The 11340-nt window shown below is 38.6% G+C and overlaps 1 long non-coding RNA gene across 2 annotated transcripts; it reads right to left on the bottom strand.

Moving 5' to 3' along the window:
- Window positions 1–696: 696 nt before the first annotated feature.
- On the bottom strand, window positions 697–2085 carry LOC122039669. 2 transcript variants are annotated; one of them, XR_006128316.1, is made up of 4 exons: window positions 1463–2085; window positions 1298–1373; window positions 1091–1166; window positions 697–747 (listed from the first exon to the last, which is right to left on the bottom strand). It is a non-coding gene; the product is annotated as an uncharacterized LOC122039669 (long non-coding RNA). The 2 variants fall into 2 exon arrangements; XR_006128315.1 differs by having other exon boundaries at window positions 713–1166.
- Between the last annotated feature and the right edge of the window lie 9255 nt (window positions 2086–11340).

Genomic DNA, 11340 nt, shown 5'->3' with positions numbered 1-11340 from the left:
ACAACAGAACCGCCACACACCTGTCTGATATACCACTAAACCATGAGTGGGGGTGTGTGCAGTACATGTAACTGGCGATGGGCTCAACCATAGTGGAGCCGACAATCGCACAGCATGCAATCATGATGCATGTCACTATGCATAGCAAAAATTGATCAACATAACCATATCCATATATATAATATGGGTACCACAACATCAGTGAGTCAAATCTACAGATCTAGGGTATACAGGTCCTCTATGGTATAACAACCTAGATCCTAAACATATCTCCCTTCCATAACATATGTACCAACAATATACACAGATCAAAGAATCAAAATCTAGGTACACGAATCATATGTGATATACAAATAGAGGTACACAAGCCGGTCATGGCATAAAAACCTAAATATCAGATAATCTCGATACACATGACTGAAACCAAAAGTCCAGAACCTAGTCCTAACCTCAGTAAAACATGGTAGGTCACTTATTCTAGAAACTAAGATACTCATGGTAACACAGTACTCATGGCAATAAATCACATGATATAAGCACGGATACGTCACAGGCGATAAACCTAACATGCTATGGATATCAAACAATGACATACCAAAGACAAACATGTTCATTGCTTGTAGTTATAAAATACTATGCATATCCAAAGACAATATCATAAAAGATAAGTCAAGAGGTACCCGCCTCAAATAGAAGGTCCAATCTAGTCCAAATCCGACGTTGAGATGCTCATCTCGAATCAGAGTCCTGTATCAATATATTTTATTTAGCTAAATTCACATGGGTTAAATAGCTAAATAAAATCCCTAAAACCAATTAAGGAAACCTCAATGCAACGATAAATTTCGATTCATCCAATCCATTTGATTGAGTCAGGTTTAATCCAACATTCCTAACTCATCGAATAAATCCAATGATCCTCGATCAATAATCAAACACTCCACGTATGAAAAATCAATTCAATGAGCCTAACGACATACATTCCATCATGATATTCAACCAATCCAAATTACACAAACCATAATAGATTTACTAACTCCAAAATCCATTTATACTAACAACAATGCATTTACCTCAATCCAAAACTCACCCAAATATGCATATTCGGCTGTTGAGTCACTGCCGAAGACGCCTGCTGTCGTTCCAACCAAATACCTCTGGTTAACCTAGAGTATGGATCGTTAGTCAGCAAATACACATGTACAAATTGATTACCTCATACCTAAATCAAATCTATCATCACAATAGTCCAAACAACATAGAGTCTATAACAAAGATATAATTCTCTACTTCTTACCTCACTACCTAGCCACTGTTAACGCTGGATCAAGATGGGTCGGACCAAGAACTACCCACCTAGTACAATCTCCCTGCTGGAAATCTTTCCCACTGGTCAGATCCAATTGAGATCAAGAATTGGAGATAACAAATTAAGCAACGACTAAATTCCAATCAATCTTACCTTCTTCCTCTCCACTGATCAGAGGTGATCAAGGATCCGGCGACAATGCTAGGGCCCGATGAGACCGGCTGGTGGCGTTGTTTCGTGCGGCAGTGAGGAATAGATCTAGGGAACGGTCCTTTCCCCCTTTGGCCGTCACCTAGGACAGAGGTGCGATGGTGCTCGGGTGGCTCGCGGCTAGGGCACATAGAAGACAGCTTTGCTCGGCGGCCGGAGGTAGAAAACAGAAGGGAAGAAGGGTTCAGCCGGCGAGAGCTCGCGGCGAGAAGAAAAAACTAGGGCACGGCGTCAAGACTTAGGGAAGGAAAAAGATCGGCGCCGAAACGAAATAGGCACGGGTAAGGACTAGGGCACGCGACGAGGAGAAGGAACCGCCGAGTGGCAGTTAGGGCACAGCATTTGGCGGGGAAGAAGGCTCGGTGCCGAGTTCGGCGAGAGGAACAGAAGAGGCGCGGGCGAGGCTCGAGTGAGGGTGCGGGGAAGAAAGAAACGGCGAGGGGGAAAATAAAAGAAAAAGAGTAAAAAGGTATTTATAAATAAAACATTTCCTCACTTAAACGGGTATCCAAAACAGGCCTTCCCGGAGCCCCGTTTTTATCCCGTAAACTCGTCCATACGAGCTCCGAAAAATTCCCGAAAAATTTCTAAAAATTCCAGAAAATTCCCTTATTAATATTCGTCTATTTTCGGTATTTTACAAGGGGGCCGTGTGAGTCCGCACGGCCATGACACGGGCCGTGTGGAGGTCACCCCGACTCCATAAATTGGTTTGTTCTCCCCTGCGCGGATACCCTAGAGTTCCCTTCATTGCCACTCTAATTACTGTCAAACTAATAACTTCATCCTAGGCAATTAGTGAGAGTATTTCAGGTAGAACGAAAAGAAGAAAGTGCTTTAACATCTAGTTCCAACATGTTCTATACAATAACAAGTTCCTCGATCTCCTCCCACTGTTCCGTCACATACACATAATGCACCACTCCTGCTGCCTCCTCCTACTCGAACTTTCCTTTACCTTTATTTGCAGTATAAGGAAATGCAAATCTATAAGCGAATGCTTAGTAAGTACCGTCTACTCATAAAACCAGCATTAAACAAGAATAGACTTTTCAAATCTGTTTGGAAAAAACATAGAACTCATGCTTAGCGATAATTCATGTTAAAATGCATAATTCAGAATATATGCATGGCATGCATTTTTAAGTAGGTTTATCATGCAAAACATCAACCTAAAACCATGCTAGTAATGAATTGAAAACAGGAAATCTTGGCATATTATTGAGTTCATCAATGCTGTACTTTATAACTCAAGTTCTCAACCTTAGGGAACTTCTACTAAGACAAACCATGAAGTTTGAAAACTTTATATTACATAATTAATGAAAATAATAATCTTTCTTGGGCCTGACATTGTACCACTTTGCACGCATCCTTAATAAGATCCAAGGTAGCTAATCCCGAACCTATCAAGGTACTACTAGTTGATCTAGGGGCCTAGGAGCGATCTAGGAGCCCACCCATGGACCTTGTGTCCAGTACATATCTTTCTAAAGTAACATACTTTCTTTTAAATATTGATTTCTTTTACTTGCACTTGCTTGTCATTTAAACAAACACCTTATGTGCGCTTAATTCCCCCACACTTATAGGGAAGCACTTTAGGCACTTGATTATACTCCTTAGTCCCAAAACTTAATGGGGAGCAAATCAAGATGATCTAAACATGCTCTTAATCCCATACTTAGAGGGCATCTTACATATCATAGCATCCATCTCCTTTAACACGCAATAAGCATATCATAACGTGCATCTTCCTTAACATGCTTAAAACATATCATAACATGTATTATTGAAGCTACTCATACTACAGGTAAGAGATACTTACCTCCTTTCGATATATATTACTATTATTGGGTGAAGAAAACACAACCCTCGCTTGTACTCCTTAATCTCCAAGACACCCTTCCCGCGCGTCCTAATCCTTGTGAAATCTCTTCTCCTAGATTCTCCCCTTGAAGGACTTAGCACCTTGGAACCCTAGGGTTCTTAGCTGAAAACCAAAGAAAAGAGAGGGAAGGAGGTTTCGGCTAGGGAGGAGAAGAGAAAATGAATCGTTAGGTTTTCTTCTCTTCCCTTCCCTTTTTATACTAAGTGAAAGTTGAGGCATCTTTTCTCCCAACATTAACATATAATGGATAGTTTCCTATTTCCAATATGATGCTTTACCACCACCTAATGGCTACTTAAACCAATCTCAAATAAGAGGTCTACGGTTCAATCCTATATATATATATATATATATATATAAATCTCCATACCTTATAAAAAGTTCGTCCTCGAACTTAGAACAAGTGTGGATACTTTCGTCTCATATCATCCTCGCATTCCCATGTTGCCTCTTCATACTATTGACTTTGCCACAACACTTTCACTAACGGTATTTCTTTGTTCCTCAGCTTCTTAACTTCTCAATCTATTATCTGAATAGGTCGACTTTCATAACTGAGATCCTCTTGAACCTGTACCATCTGTGGCTCAATCACTTGCTTTGCATTAGGAACATGCTTCTTCAACATTGAGACATGAAATACATTATGAATGGCTGACATTTCCTGCGGTAGTTCCAGCTTATAAGCTACCTTGCCAACCCTTCTAGTGATCCGGTATAACCCCACATAACGTGGACTCAACTTTCCTTTCTTTCCAAACTGCATCACTCCTTTCATAGGCACTACTTTGAGGAACACTAAGTCCCCAACCTCAAATTCCAGCGGTCTACGGCGCACATCCGCATAGCTCTTCTGTCGGCTTTAAGTAGTTTCTATTCTCTGGCGAATGCTTTGAATGACTTTGGTGGTGTCCTCGATAAGATCTGTCTGGAGTCCTATTTCTTTCTTTTCACCACCTTTATACCAGCAAATAGGAGATCTACATCTCCTCCTATATAGAGCCTCGTAGGGTGCCATTCCGATAGTAGCTTGATAGCTATTATTATATGCGAATTCTGCTAAGCATAGGTATTGACACCGGCTCCCTTTGAAATCTAAGGCATAAGCCCGTAGCATATCCTCTAGAACTTGATTTACTCGTTTTGTTTGCCCATCAGTTTGAGGATGAAATTCAGTGCTAAACTGTAGCTTAGTGCCAAGAGCCCGCTAAACACACTCCCAGAAGTGTGAAGTAAAACAACCATCTTTATCAGAAATTATGGTCTTGGGAACTCCATGCAATCTGTTGACCTCTTTAATGTATAATTACGCTAGCTGTTCAATAGGGTAGGATATTTTAATAGCTAGAAAATGAGCAGACTTAGTCAATCTGTCCATATTACCTAGATAACGTCATAACCATTCATGGTTCTGGGTAATCCTATTATAAAATCCATAGATATATCTTCCCACTTCCACTCTGGGATCTGGATAGGCTGTAGAACTCCACCTGGTATCTGATGTTCTGCTTTAATCCATTGACACGTCAGACAGGTACTGACATATCTAGTAACATCTCTTTTCATTCTAGACCACCAGAAGCGTTCTTTTATATCTTGGTACATCTTGGTGGAACCAGGATACATTGCATAGGGTGCTCCATGGGCTTTATCTAGAATTTTCTTTCATAGTTCTTCTTGATTAGGGACATAGAGGTGATTACTGAAATATAGTATCCCACGGTCTGATACTCGGAACTCTCCTTTTTCTCCTTCCTGTATTCCCTGCTTGATCTTCTGAATATTAGGATCTTCATCCTGCCCTTTCTGTATATCTTCAATCGGGGTTGACACTAATGTCAAGGTGGAGAGCTGCCCGATAATAATTTCAAGCCCAAAGTTTACTAATTCCTTCTGTAAGGGTTGGGACATAGCAGCTAAGGATAATAAAGCTGCGCAAGATTTCCTACTGAGTGCATCTATCACTTTGTTCACCTTCCCTGGATGGTAGAGTATTTCACAGTCATAGTCTTTGACTAGCTCAAGTCATCTCCGCTGTCTCATGTTCAGGTCTTTCTGAGTGAAGAAATACTTCAGACTCTGGGTGATCTGTGTAAATCTTGCACTGAGCTCCGTATAAGTAATGCCTCCAGACTTTGAGAGCGAACACTACTGCTGCTAACTCAAGGTCATGAGTAGGATAACTCTTCTTATAATCTTTGAGTTGTCTCGAGGCATAGGCAATGACTTTGCCATTCTGCATCAGTACAACTCTGAGTCCAAATTTAGAAGCATCACTGTAAATATCAAAGCTCCCTCCATGTTCTGGAAGAGTCAGGATTAGAGCACTAGTTAGTCTCCTTTTCAGTTCAATGAAACTCTTCTCACAATCCGCTGTCCACTCAAATTTTCTATTCTTTATGGTAAATACTGTCAACGGAGAGGCGATCCTTGAGAAGTTCTCTACAAATTTCCTATAGTAGTCTGCTAGCCCAAGGAAACTTCTGATTTCATTGACATTCTTGGGTCTATTCCAGTTACTCACAGCTTCTATTTTTGTCAGGTCTACCATAACCCCATCGTTGGAAATAATGTGACCTAGGAAGGACACTTGATCGACCCAAAACTCGCACTTGGAGAACTTCGCGTACAACTGTCTTTGCTGAATAATCTGTAATACTATCTTTAGATGTTCAACATATTCTTCCTGAGTTCTGGAGTATATAAGAATATCATCTATGAAGACGATTACAAACTTATCCAAATATGTAACGCCCGCCCTCCCTGCTAACCCTAAGGGATGGGGCTACGATACTCTACGTACATATTACAGCGGAAGACTTAAAATCCTTTTTCTTGGTTTAATAAAAGCCAAACTACACTAATATGGTTTCCATAACATGATAACAAGATAAATAAAAACATAACATCAAGTCAACCATATAGTACTACAATTTACTAAACCAAAGTGAAATTCTTAAAAGTTCTTAAAGCAGGTTCTTATTTGGTTGCCTAGCCACCGCCACACACATCTCCTTGCCTCTCCTGCTGCTCCTTTAGCTCATCCAGCTTTTTCCTTTATCTGTGGTACAAGGAAAGTAAGCTATGAGCACTCATGGCTCAGTAAGTTCCTTTCCTACTCACTAAAACCAAAAATCAACACATAATCAAAGAATGTCTCAACTTAACATGATCTCAACTAGTCATGGCATAACATATCATATTCTTTAAGCATATCATGCAACATAACAACATCATAACTAGTCATGGCATATCATCACCTAAAGCATAGCATGAAACATAACATAATCATATCATGGCATATCATCTCTTAAAACATAGCATGAAACATAACATAATCATATCATGGCATATCATCTCTTAAAGCATAGCATGAAACATAACATAATCATATCATGGCATATCATCTCTTAAAGCATAGCATGAAACATAACATAATCATATCTAAGCATGGCATATCATAAATCATAGCATCATCACAACATGATCATAAAGTATATGCAATATGATTTTGAAAACATGTATCCGAAAAACATGTGTATGTCTCATGATCTTTAAAACCATTTCTTCTTACATATATACTTGAACATAATCTCAACATAAAGGGGATCCTGGCTTAGTACCACATACATACATAATGCGCGCATCCTAATTAGATCCAAGGTAGCTAGTCTTCAACCTACTAGGAAACTAGGCCCGTAGCTCGACCTAGGGGCACGTAAGGAGCCCACCCTTTACTAGGCCCGTAATTCGACCTAGGGGCGCATAAGGAGCCCACCCTTTTGGTACAAGCCATTCAAAGTAAAATACATGTCATACTTATACATATCATACATCATACAAGCATGCATCACTTAGGCATACATCATATAAAAGTATGCATCACTTAGGCATACATCATATAAAAGTATGCATCACTTAGGCATACATCATGTCATAAAAGTATGCATCACTTAGGCATACATCATATAAAAGTATGCATCACTTAGGCATACATCACATCAACATGCATATCATAAAAGCATACATATTTTAAGCACATAGCATATCATCAAAGTATGCATATTTCCTTCCACATAGCATATCATAAAAGCATGCATATTTTAAGCACATAATCACTTCATCAAAGCATGCATATTTCTATCCACATGGCATATCACAAAAGCATGCATATTTTAAGCATATAGCATATCATCCAAGCATGCATATTTCTATCTACATAACATATCATAAAAGCATGCATATTTTAAGCACATAACATATTATCAAAGCATGCATATTTCTAAGCACATATCATATCATGAAAAGTATAAATCACAAGCATACATGTTTAAGCATAAGGGTGTATCATGTAATTATACTATCATAAGAAACATGGTAACATAGTTAGCTTGGGTTCTAAGCTTCCTAATCTCTTGGGTTCTTATCATGGCCGAACCCCCTTAGATCTCAATTTAGGTAAAAACAACCTCCAAGCATGTGGAACCCAAATTATCATTACATAAATTTCATAGGAAGCATTATAAGTATGATTTACTTGGTTTCTAAGTTCTCCAAGTCCCTAAACTTCATGTAGCGGAACCCTATCAGGTGTGAAACAAGGTCCCAAATGTCATGAAAGCATAGAAACCTTAAACCACATTTATAGCATTTTTTTTCCAAGTAACATAGTAAGCATATTGAGCTAGTTCCTAAGTCCTTCAAGCCCTTAACATATGTCATGGTCAAACTTTTAACAAGTGTTCATTAGGGCTAAAAAAAATAAACATACAAGCATGTGAACTTGAACTAACATCATGTATAAATTCATAACAAGACATTATACAATATGTATGGCCGAAACTTACCCTAGCCTCAATTAGGTCATTAAACAACATATTGCATGGGAACTTTGTCTTTCTACTTATCATATTTCATGTAGAGTGACATAAGCATATTTAATTTTTGTTCTAGGGTCTCTAGGGCATCTATCCCTTCATGGCCGAAACATACAATGGTCCATTTAGGTCATGGAAAAATTATACAAGCATGTGACACAATCAACACATTATCATATTTTCATAAGAAGCACTTTTAACACATTTGGTTTCATTTCTAAGGCCTCTAGGTCTTTTACACCCTACTTGGCCGAAACTCAACAGTATATAAACTTGCTTCAAATAGCCTAAAAGCATAAGAAATCATACAAGTTTCATAGCATGTATAAAGACAAGCATAATAAACATACATGTGAATTGTGTCTTAGGCTTCCTAGGCTTCTTTCCCTTTTTCTTTTATTTTTCCTCATGGCCGAAACCTACCAATATTTAAACTAGGTTTTAAGTGGCCTAAAGCATGGAAAACCTAAGTAAGTTTCATGGCAAAAATTACTAAGAACATCATATACAAAGTTGGTTCATAAACAAGCTAGGACCCTTGTGATCTTACATGTCATATATCATGTAACTAATTTTCTATACTCCAATTAAACATGAGAGCATTAAACAACTTTCATATCGTAATATCACAGAGGTCTTGAGCATATTAGAATTTTGTTCAAGCTTTTCTAAACTATCCATCTTGTCATGGCCGAAAATCTAAAATACGAGTTCATGAATTTCTAGCAATGTTCAACATGCAATTCTTTAAGAGAACTCTATATTCTATCATACAAACATGTTTACTTAAATTTAAAGGTCTTCCTAAACCTAAGCCCTTTTCTTGGCCGAAACATATAAATGGATTTCTTTTGGTTCCAAGTAACTTTTAAGCAAGAAAACCAATAAAAGATCCTTAGTAGTTCATGGAGGGAATCTTGTACTAGTTTGGTTACACAATATTTTCCCTAACCTCCTTAAAATATTTTTGGCCTAAATTCTAGGGTTAGGTACTCCTCTGATCAAGCATCATTTAGGTATAAAAACATGAAGAAAATCCTTCCTACATAGCATAGAAAAATATCATGAAATAAGGACTTGTTTAAACCTTCCTAGATTTGAAAACCCCTTTCTTTAGCCGAATTTTCTTAAATTCTTTCCTAGGTTTTCTAATCCTCATAAAATCCGAAAATCACATAAAAAGCCTTGTACCACAGGTGAGGGGAAGCTTACATCCTTTTCGCTTGTGGATCTAAAGTATGGTGATGGAAGAAGTAGCCTCTTCTTCTAGTTCCTTTCCCTTGATTCCCTTGCTTAGTCCTCCTTGTATCTTAGGCTTTCTAGGAGAAAACCTTGGCTTTGGGGCCGAAGGTGGAGGAGAGGGTGTTGTTGTTCTCGGTGAGGGAGAGGGAGGATGAGAAAATGAGAGAAAAATAAACTTCTCTTTTCTTGCTCCCTTTTATGTTAAGGGGGAAGAGGTAGCAAGATTGATTTTTTGCTTTCCTTCTCCCTTAACCCATTTTCTATTTTTCTTTCATTTATTTTATTTTCTAATTTATTCTCACCATTCATGATGAAATAAGGGGGAATTAATCCCCTTAATTCCTCTTTAAATTTTCGGCAAAAGCAAAGAGGAAGAGGGAGAGAAAGGGAGGAAGGCAAGTTGCCTTTCTCTTGCTCTTTTCTTGTTTTCTCTTCTTAGATCTTTACTCCTATCTTTATCATGCATTCCCTTTCCTTGCTATCAATATCTTCACTCCATCCCAATTGGTTTCTACTAATTAATTCTATAAATTATAATATAAGAGGTTCAAGGTTCAATCCTTGACCATCACTTCTTTTTATTTCTTTTTATTTCTTTTTGGTTCCACTCACTTCCTTTTATTTTTCTAATGCAAAAATCCTACATTCATATGCTTATCTTAAAAGCTTAGTGGGTGTTACAAAATATGCTTTGAATACTCTGTTCATCAGGTCCATAAACGTAGCAGGAGCGTTCGTCACTCCAAAAGGCATGACTATGAACTCATCCATACTTCGTTTGGAATGCCGTCTTCGGTACATCTTCTGCTTTCACTTTCACATGATGATATCTAGACCGCAAGTCTATCTTGGAAAAGATTGTGGCTCCCTTTAATTGATCAAATAGATCATCAATTCTCAGTAGGGGATACCTGTTCTTGATTGTTACTTTGTTCAGCGCTAGGTAGTCCACACACATTCGCATGAGCCCGTCCTTCTTCTTTACGAACAACACCAGAGCTCCCCATGGTGAGTGACTAGGGCGAATGAAACCCTTGTCGAGTAGCTCCTGTAACTGCCCCTGAAGTTCTTTCAATTCTGCCAGAGCCATGCGGTAAGGTACTTTTGAGATTGGATGGGTACCAGGAATGAGTTCAATCTCAAATTCAATTTCCCTATCCATAGCTAAACCTGGAAACTCATCCGGAAACACTTCCGAGTAGTCACAAACGACTCTAACTTCCTCTTGCTTTTGGGCTCTTTCTTGTTGGGTGTTAACCACATGAGCTAGAAACACAACATATCCATCGGCTAACATTTTCTGAGCTTTTATGATCGATAAGAATTTCTGGGTTCTCTTCTTTGATTCTCCAATGAACTCAAATTTAGACTCTGCCTCGGGTTGGAATAGGACTCTTCGCTTATGGCACTTGATGGAAGGACCATACTTGCTCAAAAAGTCCATCCCAAAAATAATATCATAATTAGACATGTTCAGCATTATTAGATCACTGTTCTCTGTCTGAAATTTTGACTGGCATAGCTCGTAGCCAGTGCGTAGATGTCATTATCTCTCCTGAGGGTAGTGTTGTCAAGAATTGTTCGCTTAGGACATATGGAGGTATACCTATTCTTTCAGCAAATGCTATGGAGACAAACGAATGGGTTGCCCCAGTATCAAATAGCACAGTTGTATATAAACTAAAAATGCGTATCTGACCTGTGACAACAGTGGAGGTGTTTGCTACCTCCTCTCTGGTAAGGGAGAAGACTCGAGCATTTGTAGAACTTGGTAGAGCTTCCAGTCTACCTTGGCTAATATGAGGACCCTC

This window comes from Zingiber officinale, chromosome 2A (assembly GCF_018446385.1).
Source record: "Zingiber officinale cultivar Zhangliang chromosome 2A, Zo_v1.1, whole genome shotgun sequence".
NCBI lineage: Eukaryota > Viridiplantae > Streptophyta > Magnoliopsida > Zingiberales > Zingiberaceae > Zingiber > Zingiber officinale.
The sequence above is the reverse complement of the archived record's forward strand: the minus strand, read 5'-3'. Positions and strand labels throughout refer to the sequence as shown.